Consider the following 11,380-nt stretch of genomic DNA (forward strand, 5'->3'; position numbering starts at 1 on the left):
GGGAGTTTGTACGACAAATTCCTGTGACAAAGGTCTTACAGGATGACCCACTTCAAGAGGTCTATAAGGACTCGTTAGAGGGATATTATGCCACAACTAGATTGCCACAGCTGGATCTTCCTCTAGCTCATGTGGTGGTAGTTGAGAAGCTTGCAGGACACATGAACAGAATAATTGATAAATGGGCCAATGAATACCGAACCTTAGATTGGAAAGAGATTCGAGAACTCACGTGGAAAGGACAACCATTATTTATGGAAGTGTTCTCAACAAATACAGCCAAACCAGGAGAGACAGCCTTTCTTGGAGAAACTGTTGCTCCTCCCCTACGAGAGTTCACTAGAGAGGGACCTTCAACATCCAAGTGGACCACAGCTAGTAGCCCAACTCTAGCACCAAGATATCGTCCTACACCAAATGTGCGACCACAGGTCACACCACACCAACATCTTTCTCACTATGACAATCGGAGGAGAGGGGAGCCAACTCGGCCTCCTATAAATGCACCTCCTAAAATGAGGGCGACAAGATCTTTGGAGGGGTTTGGTGAGGCTGGTAATAGGGTACCCACACCAATTTTGGAAACATGTGGACCATCTTTCCAAAGAGAGGAACAATTCCCACTGAGAGTAAGAGGCCGTAGGCCCTATGATGAGTATTCAAGACAAGTAAGGCCATCAACTCTTCAGAAACTGGTAAAGAAGTATGAAGGGTGGGAGATCCATACGATCATGTAGCAGCATTTAGGCAAGCAGTTCGAGCTGAGCAAGTGGCTGATAAGCATACTCAAATTGAAGGCTTTGGACTCACTCTTGAGGGAAAAGCCCTGGCTTGGTTTCAGGCATTAGAAGCTTCAGACAAATCTTCTTTGCGAGTTTTGGAAGAGAGATTCATTGCAGCTTTTTCCTTGATGGGAATTCAACATGACACGGTAGCACACATCTACTCTTTCAAGCAAGGTGAGAATGAGAGTGTTAGAGACTGTGTAAATAGAATGAAGCAGTACATTAATCGTTGCCCAGAAGATGAGAAGCCCGCCCAAAGTCGATTAATTTCTCTCTTCTTAAAAGGCCTCAAAAATTCGACACTACATACACATCTCTATGCGAAGAAGCATACAAGTTTCAATGAGTGTTGCCATGATGCTATGGATTTCACCGATAACTTCAAGTTCCAAGATGGTTCTGGCCCTGAGGTGAAACCTAGAAATCAGTGGGGTGATGACCAAAGTTCAGGGTCTAGCGCACTAGTAAATCCAGACCAGATAGCTAACCTAGTGCTAAGGAGATTAGGACAAACCTATCGTCCACCCATGCAGCCACAACAACAGCAGCAGAGAATGAGGAGTGTGCTTCCTACAGGTCCTCATCTTTGTGGAGCATGTGGCGGTGAAATTAAAACAGAGGACTGTAATACCTTTTCTCCTCTAGTCACAAACCAACCCACAAAGAAGTGGTGCCAAGCCTGTGCTTGGAACTTTACTCATACCACACAGGAATGTACTCCCATTGCGAGAATGAGACAGGAACGTGAGCAGCCGAGGGGTGGAGTGGCTCCACAAATGTATCAACAGTATACTAATTTTGAACGTAAGCCACCGATGACACAAGAGCAAGCACGACCTGTTCTTGGTGCTCAACCTCCTGCTCCAGGGACTGCTCCTGTGAGGGTTGTCGACTATGACAATTCAAATATGTGTAGAGACTTGGTAAACCCAGGCTATGTGGAAGAAGAATACGCATCATATTCATCCAAGGATAATCTCTTTGAAAATCCCGCATACCCAAGCCCAGCACTGGACGTTAGGGGAACAAAACTCTTTAATGTTGCTAGGCGGCTACCAACCTAGGACTCCAGGCCCCTCAGGTCAATGGCAGCCAAGGAAAGTAGAAGCCAAACCAATGGGCCCCTGTTATGAGTGCGGAGAACCCCATTGGGCTCGTGATTGTCCACATCGCTCTAGGCAAGCATCTCGGTCCAATACAACAGTACAACAGTTTCCACCAATAGATAGATATTGTCTAGGGTGTTGTGTTGAACACTTCCCAAAATATTGTCTGCTGAAACCACATGAGGAAGGCACCTCTCAACCAAAGGTCTCACTTAACCTTGTAGGGGCAGTTCCATCACCACCTTCATCTGAGAATGATGATGTCGTGCCACTTAGAGTCATGACTAGATCACAGACACGAAATGCAGAAATGCAAACTGATGAGACACCTCGAACTAGGGACGCAAAGACAAATCTAGTGGACAAAACCCTACAGTCCAGTAGAAAAAAGACCACTAGGAGGAAGAAGAACCGAAACAAGCGAACTAAAAGTGCATCCACTAGTTCTCAGAAAGCCTCTAAACAAAACATGAAGGATAAAACTTTTACATCCCAAGAAGTGCATGAGGAACATCAACCTCAACCTGGGCCTAGTGCTAAACAAGATGAGGCTAGTACGACTGAGGATAGCTCTGGGGGTTCTGTTTTTGTGGATAAAGTGAATGAGACTCTAGATGCCATCATTGATGCTCATAGAAGTCGCATTGCAGCTTTATCTGAGCTACCCAAGAAGCTTCAAGAATACCCAAACCCTCGTGAGGAGAAGATCAATCTAGCTGTACATCAGCAACTCATTAGGGAATCTCAGTCAATACTTGAGGGACCACCACCACCTATTCCTCGGGGCCCAAACTCTCTTAATCCAACATTAGAAACCATACCAGAAGTGTCGTCAAGTCGAGAAATGAAAAGTGAACTCATTTCACAAGCTCATAGCGAAAGGACTGCACCAATTGACACTCCATTGAAAGAAGAAAATCTGCCACCACCTAGCCTTGTCTTCTCATGCAATGATGAAGTTATTGATGCTAATGAGGACATGGCAAATGAGATGTGGGCCGCAGTTCACGAGAAAGTTCATGAGCACATGTCTTCTATTAGTTCGCCTCCATTCTCTGAGGTGGATTTTACGAGGGGCACGGAAAACAAATTTAGACACCCAAGCATCCAGGAGGAAGTTCAAACAATTGTTTCTCCTAGAAGTAAGCATACAATGAAAACCTTACCATCATATCTGGGAGAATATGAGAACTGTTCTCAAACCTTGAGGATACCCTCCATGCATAAAAGGTTGACAAAGGAGAAAGATATGAGTATGGTGCAGGCTATTTTGTCAGCACCAGTGGCTTGTACCTTACCTTTGCTTGATTTGATAAAAATTCGACCTGAGTTGTGGAATGATATTGCCACATGTTTGTCAGAGCAGGTATTGCTACAAAAGGGTCACCATGAGTGTACTATACACCCTGAGACAAAGCATGTAATGCCAGTTCCTATCAACAAAGTAGGAAAATTTTGTGAAGACGATCAGGGAAATGCTACCCTCCCATTAGAAGTGCAAAAAGTATCTTCAACTGCAATACTTGATAGTGGCGCAGGAGTGAGCATTGTGACAAGGTCCATTTGGGAAAAGTGGAGCAAACCAGCTATTAGGAGTACAAGGATGCGCTTGCACCTAGCAGATGGAAGCTTAGAACATCCCCTTGGGCTGCTTGAGAACATATTGGTCACCACATGTGGGATTGAATATGAGCACACCTTTGCAGTAGTGGATTTTGGAAAGCATCCAAACTATGAAGTGATATTGGGTAGACCATTCATGCGACAATTTCAAATGATTCAAGATTGGGGATACAATTACTTGTACCTCCGACATGATTCTGTCATCACAAGGGTCAACCTAAGGAATCACTCATATCGTGATGTAACAAGGTCTCCAATAGATGAGTTTGATTCTGCTTCATCTGAGGGCTCAAGAGTTACATTGTCAAATGGTCGAGAAGATCTATGGATGTGTGGAGCCTCATGTAGGGATTTCAACACAGAGAGACTTAAGGGTAATCGAAGTGTATCAGACGAGGCATACATTCCACAACCCTTCCCTGAGCATTTAATTGATCCACTAGAATGGAGTCATGTCCTTGCAACATTATCAACATGTGCTTTACCGAAGCCAATTCAATTTTGTGACTCAGATGGATATGATATTATTCCTATACGAATGGTACAACCACGTGCCCTTCTAGATGATTTATACTATAGGGATATATCCACAACAGCTCTGCATGTCGAGGAAGTCTCAGTAGAGGACTTGACACTCGAATCTGCTAATGATGCTGATAAGGAAGATGGCTGGGACTCTGATTTTGATAATGAAGATACAATCCCTGAGGAAGAGTTAGGAAAGGCACGCCTACTCTTGAGAGGAAGGGAGATTCAGGTAGAGATCCCTCGAAGCCGACCTAAACGTAAATGTTGTAAGAGCCATAAGAAAATCAGTAGAAAAGATGAGCGGGAACAACGTGAGAGACTCCAAAAAGAAAAGGAGGAGTCTAAGAGTGAAAACTCTCGACCACCACCTCACTTCTCAGGAAAGAACGGATATCTATACTATGTCCAAGCACAAGATAGTATCAAAGACCAAGTCAAACGATCAGATGGATTCCAAGTAGGGGAAAAGCTAAAAACTGTTAGCAAAAATTGTAAAAAAACGAAGAAACAAAAACCAAAACTCACGTCTAAAACCGATTAAAAAAAGAGTGTGGGAAGTGCAAAGACAACGGTTGGACAAAAAAATCCGATGCAAGATAGCAAAGGAGAGCTCAAAACCGCATGGTCTTCAATGATTGAAGACTCAAGTGAACAAGAACAAGGTCTAAATGTTCCTCCCAATTTCACACAGTACACTCTTCAAGATCGGAAGATTGTTCTTCAACAGCCCATGCGTCAAAAACCAAGCGTGCCAGGGATTTCATACGATGGTCCAGAAGATGCAAAAAAGATTGATATTGCTAAGCCAGGAGAAGAGCCTCGCTATGTGTGGATTGCCACAGACTTGTCCTTAGATGAGGAGAAGTTATTAATACAAACAATAAAGGAGTATCGCGATGTTTTTGCTTGGAGTTATAAAGACCTCAAAGGAGTTGATCCAAGCATATGTCAGCATACAATTCCATTGCGAGAGGATGCAAAACCCTCCAAGCAACGTCCTTATACCTACAATGAAAATTTTGCACGGAAGATAAAGGAAGAAATAGACAAGCTCTTAGAGGCAGAATTTATCTATGAGATTGAACACACTGAATGGGTCTCCCCTATTGTAGTGGTGCCCAAGAAAAATGGAAAACTTCGAGTATGTGTAAACCTCAAGAAGGTAAATGCAGCTACTGTGCGTGATCATTACCCACTTCCAATCACGGATCATGTTCTGGAACGAGTTGCAGGGAAAAAGGCATATAGTTTCTTGGATGGATTCTCCGGGTACAACCAAGTGTCAATTGATCCAAAGGATCAACACAAGACAGCCTTTGCTACTGAAGATGGCATCTTTGCCTATCGTGTTATGCCATTTGGTCTAACAAATGCACCAGCAACCTTTCAGCGGTTAATGAGTCATGTATTCAAGGAGTACCTTAGGCAATTTCTTGAGATTTTCATGGATGATTTATGTGTTCACTCACAAGAGCGTGATGATCATATAGAACACCTCAGACTTGTGTTTCAAAAGTGTCAACTTTATCGTATATGCTTGAATCCTGACAAGTGCAAATTCATGGTAAGCCAAGGGAAAATTTTGGGCCATATTGTTTCTCGCAATGGGATTTCAACGGATATGGATAAAATTGATGTCATTGTCTCATTACCTCGGCCTATCAACCCTAAAGGGGTACAAACATTCATGGGACATTGTGGCTATTACCGTAGACTCATCTACATGTATGTTGTCCTAGCCAGACCGTTATATGCTCTTCTTGTAAAGTTTAATTGGACTGATGAGTGTGAGGAATCCTTTGAAAAGTTGAAGCAAGCATTAGTGACTGCACCCATTTTACGGGCACCAGATTGGAACCAAATCTTTCATGTCCATATTGATGCTTCCAACTTTGCAATTGGATGTATTTTGGCTCAATCGGGAGAACATAATAAGGATTTCCCAATCTCATATGCTAGTCGACAGTTGAACAATGCTGAGAGGAATTACACCACAACAGAAAGAGAAGGATTGTCCATGATATATGCAGTGAGAAAGTTTCGCCATTACCTTTTGGCAAACAAATTCATATTTTTTGTGGACCATCAAGCATTGCTATATTTGGTGAATAAGCCATGTGCAACTGGAAGGATAGTAAGGTGGTTTATCATCCTTCTTGAGTTTGATTTTGAAGTTGCAGTTCGAAAAGGAACAACTCATCTAAGGGCAGATCATTTGTCTCGAATCACCTCTGGCGAAGCTCCTGTGGGTGTGGATGATGATATGTTAGATTCAACACTTTTTCTTGTAGAGACAGCTCCTAGATGGTCTGAATCCATTTTAGAAATTTTGACAAGTGGGCAAATACAACTAGCAGGTCCTAATGTGGACCTATGGCGACCATTCAAGCTAATCTCAGGGAGATTATATCGTCAGGGTAATGATGGAGTGTTGAGGCTTATACCTAACCCCGAACAATATGAGGAGATCTTGGAATGGGCACATGCGGGTATCGATGGAATCCATGCATCAGCTACCACTTGTGTGCGACGTATATCTCAAGATGGGCAATGGTGGCCTACCCTGCATGCAGATGCTGAAACATTTGTTCGTAACTGTGCTTCATGTAAAATACAGAAGCCAATTCATAATGTCACATTATTCCAAATTTCAACCACACCAAGTTGGAGTAAGTATATTGTGGACTACCTTCAGCATGGTCATACGGATCAAGAAATTCCTAAACATCGAAAGCAGGCTATTAAAATTGAAGCGGCAACTTATATGCTAATAGAGGGCCAACTCTACAAGAGGGGCAAGAATGGCAACTTACGCATGTGTGTATGTGAAGCTGACTATCTGAAAATCTTAACTCATGCACATGCAGGTGTTGGAGGTGGACACTTTTCTGGCAATACCACAGCAAAGTTGATTAGGTGGTCTGGGCTTTGGTGGCCAACCTTACAAATGGATGCCGAAGAATATGTGAAACGTTGTGACGATTGTCAAAGGACCAAACCTCCCATCACAAAGGACAATATGCCATTAACATATAACCGTTTCAAAATACAACAGGGCGTGAGGTGTAGTTTTGGTCCCTCCAAAAAAACACCTAAAATCACCTAAAAATGTGAAAAAAACTAATAATTTATGTGGAAAAAAATTAGTAATCTTATTTTAGACAGTTTTAGTGACATTTTTGTTTCAAATGGCTCAGACACTTTTTTAAGTTCCAAACTCCACTCAAAATTGGTCACTTTCATGACAAATATTAATTTTCATCTTAAAAAACCTTACAAATTTGGTCTAAAACAATCATTTGTTATTACCAATCAATGGAGAGTTCAATTTAAATCAAAATTTTAGGAATTAAAATGATTGTTATTTTTTAAAAATTAAAAAACAAAGATGTTCACATCTTCTTAAGATATAAATACTACAAAAACATTGTTATAACAAAAAAATATCTTTAGATAATGTGGGACAGGGGGTGAACGTCATCAATTATACTTTTCACCACGTGTTTTTTAATTTATGACCGCTTTTGACAAGATCTATGATAAATTTATATTAGAGAAGAGATTTTCATCACAAAAACAATCGTGCTTTCCAAAAAGCAAAAAGTGCTTTTCAAAAAGCAAATGTGCTTTCTTTGCTTTTCTCTAAGAGGACGAGATCCTAATGAAGAATCTATTTTCAGATAAGAAATTTGACTTTGTTAAGTGATTGCTTTCCACAATTAAAGATTTGCATATTTTTTGGTTATTTATAGCATACCATGCCAAAATTAAGCATGGTTGCTTTTCTACATGCTAAAAATAACTAAAAAGCATGCAAATCACTAATTATGGAAAGCAAGCACTGAACATAGTGAGATTTCTTATTTGATCTCATCCTCTTCGAGAAAATCATGAAAAGCACATTTACTTTTTGGAAAGATCAGTTGCTTTTGTGATGAATATATCTTTTGTAATATAAATTTATGAACTCATTAAAAATCAAAGTCTTGCCTTTTCCCCACCACACCAACCCCCCCCTGCGCTCCCTCAGCCCACCCCACATCACCCCCACCGCCCTACCCCCTCCTCCCACAATCCACACTGCACCTCCTCTCCCCCTGCGCCCCCCAACTGCTCCTTGTACCCCCCTCTGCCCCCTGGCCTGCTCCCCTCTCACACGGCTCCCTCCCAGCACTACACTGCCTCCCCTCCCCTCCTCCCCCACAAACTCGGCACCTCCGCATTCCCACCCTGCCCCGCCCCGCCCCGACCCTTTGCCCCCCCACTTGTCCCACCCTCTCCATTCCCCACCCCTCCCCCCCAACTTAACCCACCTCCCTCCCTCCCCCCCCCAAAAAAGCTATGCAACCCCACTGTGCCCTGCCATCCCCCCCCAACTTGCTCCACCCCCTCCATTCCCCGCCCCTTCCGCCCACACCCCCACCCCTCCCATTTATGGCTTGTACCTCCATCCCCCCTGCCCCCCCCAACAAAAAAAAAGCATCCCCACACCTCCTCCCCCCTCCCCCTCCCCTTTTCCCTCTGAAATGTGCCATTAACCACCCATTTCCTCTCAAATGTGCCACCAACCACCCATCTCCTCCCAAACGTGCCACCAACCACCCATCTCCTCCTTGCTCCTCCTCTAAATTTTAGGAGGTGCAGGGCAGAGTTGTATTCCAGAATACAGCCCTCCCCTAGAGCTCGAAAAAATGCAAGATTTGGAGTCACTATCTCATTTTGAGTTCCGGAAGCCGCCTCCTTCCTCTATTCTGAAATACAAGCTCTAGAGGGTTGTATTCTGGAATACAGGAAGGAGGCGGCTTCCGGAACTCAAAATGAGATAGTGACTCCAAATCTTGCATTTTTTCGAGCTCAAGGGGAGGGCTGTATTCTGGAATACAACTCTGCCCTGCACCTCCTAAAATTTAGAGGAGGAGCAAGGAGGAGATGGGTGGTTGGTGGCACGTTTAGGAGGAGATGGATGGTTGGTGGCACATTTGGGAGGAAATGGGTGGTTAATGGCACATTTTGGAGGGAAAAAGGGGGGGATGCAAGGTCGGGGGTTGGGCGAGGGGGGAGGGGCTCTATTCTGGAATACAACTCTTCCCTAGACCTTCTCAATTTAGAGGAGGAGATGGGTGGTTGGTGACACATGTGGCACTTTTGGGAGGAAAGGGATGGTTAGTAACATATTTGGGAGGGGAAAAAGGGGTGCAGGGGGGGACTATGATCATTTAATGATTGCTTTTGATGAGACACGTGATGAACTTATATTATCAAAGACATCTTCATCACAAAAGGAATCGCGCTTTTCAAAAAGTAAATGTGTTTTTTGTGCTTTTCTCAAAGAGGATGAGATCATAAAAGAAATCTCACTGCTTAAGTGCTTGTTTTTCACAATTAAAGATTTGTATTTTTTTTTGTTATTTAAAGGCATGTAAGAAAGCAACCATGCTTAATTTGGTCAAATTAAGCATTGTTGCTTTCCTTCATTCTTTAAATAACCAAAAAGCATGCAAATCACCAAATTGTGAAAAGCAAGCACTTAACAAAGTCAAATTTCTTATTTGAAAAATAGAATTGTGATCAGGATCTTGTCCTCTTTGAGAAAATTACAAAAACCACATTTAGATTTTTAAGATTTTTAAGGTGAAATTTATTTTATGTCATGAAAGTGTAAAATTTTGAGTGGATTTTGGAACTTGAAAAATGTGTCAGAGCAATTTGAAATAAAAATATTAGCAGCATTTCTTTGGCATGTGCATCACTGAGGTATCGAAGAAGAGAGAATTAATTGAAGAGCTAGAGAGACTTATGTATGGAGAGACTCAAGAAGCTTATATTGGTGTAAGAAAAACAAGCAAATGACTCCAATAAGAGAACAAAATGTGGAAAGAAAATGTTAATCAGCTCACAATGGGGATTATAATTATTGTCTTAGCAGAAAATGATGAGAGTGGATATCCCTTTTGATTCACAAAGATCATCAAAATTCAAGAAGATAATCAAAGGGTATAGTCAATTGATGTTCACTAGTTCAAAACAAGCGGAGATGATGCACTAACAAGAAAGTATACCTAGAGATAATTAAGGCAAGCCCAAAGGGAAAGAAAATAGAGGACAGTCACCATGACACATAATATCAATCAAGATGATGTGAAAATTCTTATTTATGGCTTCACTCGAAAGAACTCTAGTTACCTTCGGCAACAAACCATACAAATTTTATGGGAGGAAGTGAAGGATCTTTTGAACAAGGAATGCTAGATCTTTAGATGTCACTTTTTGATAATGTATTTTATTTTCAATAAAAATGATGGTTTTATACGTCCAAATTTGCATGACTTTTTGAAGTTCAAAAAGTTAATTTTGAGTATTTAAGTATGAAATTTTAGTTTTTTTTTTGTATTTTTTAAGAGGTTCATTCTAAATTTTACCTTTTTTGGGCAAAAAACTAGCATTTTTGGAGTTTTTTTGGTAGAATAAAAAATGAGTTGTAGTTTTGGCGGTTTAGGTGTACTTTCAAATGACCGACTGTTCATTGCGGCCTATGTTAAGCACACGTGCTTTTGCAAAATGGGGTATTGATTTTGTCGGTCCCATTAAACCTCCAGCTCGTAACACGCATGCAGAATATATTATAGTCGCAACCGACTATTTGACCAAATGGGTAGAGGCAAAGGCAACAGTCAAAAATGATGCCAGAACCACAGCCAAGTTCTTGTATGAGTATGTGTTTACATGCTATGGCTTACCAATTGAGATCGTTAGTGATCAAGGTGTACATTTTGTAAATGAAATCATAGAATTTTTGCTTCAAGAATTTATGGTAATTCACAAGCGTTCTGCACCCTATCATCCCCAGACCAATGGACAAGCCGAGAGTACTAACAAGATTCTCTGCACAGCACTCACAAAGGTTGTTGAGGGACATAGGACTGATTGGGAGCAAAAGTTGCACTCAGTTCTCTGGGCATATAGGACAGCCTATAAAACATATGTGGGCACAACCCCATTTGAACTTGCTTTTGGGCTAGACGCAATTCTTCCCATTGAATTTCTTGTACCTACTCTACGAGTAGCTAAACAACTGGATTGGACTGGTCATGAGCTTTCACAACGCGTTGACGAATTGGAAAAGCTTGATGAGACCCGCTTATTGGCGGTAATGGGGATGTATGCTGAGAAGAGGAGACAAAAGCAATGGTATGATAGAAATGTAACAACTGGCCGATTCAAAAAAGGAGACCTGGTGCTCTTATACACACTTAAGAAGCATAAGAGAAAGCTCAAGAAACATGGCCTAGGACCGTTTGTGATTAATGAGCTTACTCCAAGTGGTGCAGTGCGTTTAGA

The sequence above is a fragment of the Cibotium barometz genome, chromosome 23 (genome assembly GCF_041138505.1).
Source record: "Cibotium barometz isolate CiBa-2024 chromosome 23, ASM4113850v1, whole genome shotgun sequence".
NCBI classification, from domain to species: Eukaryota; Viridiplantae; Streptophyta; class Polypodiopsida; order Cyatheales; family Cibotiaceae; genus Cibotium; species Cibotium barometz.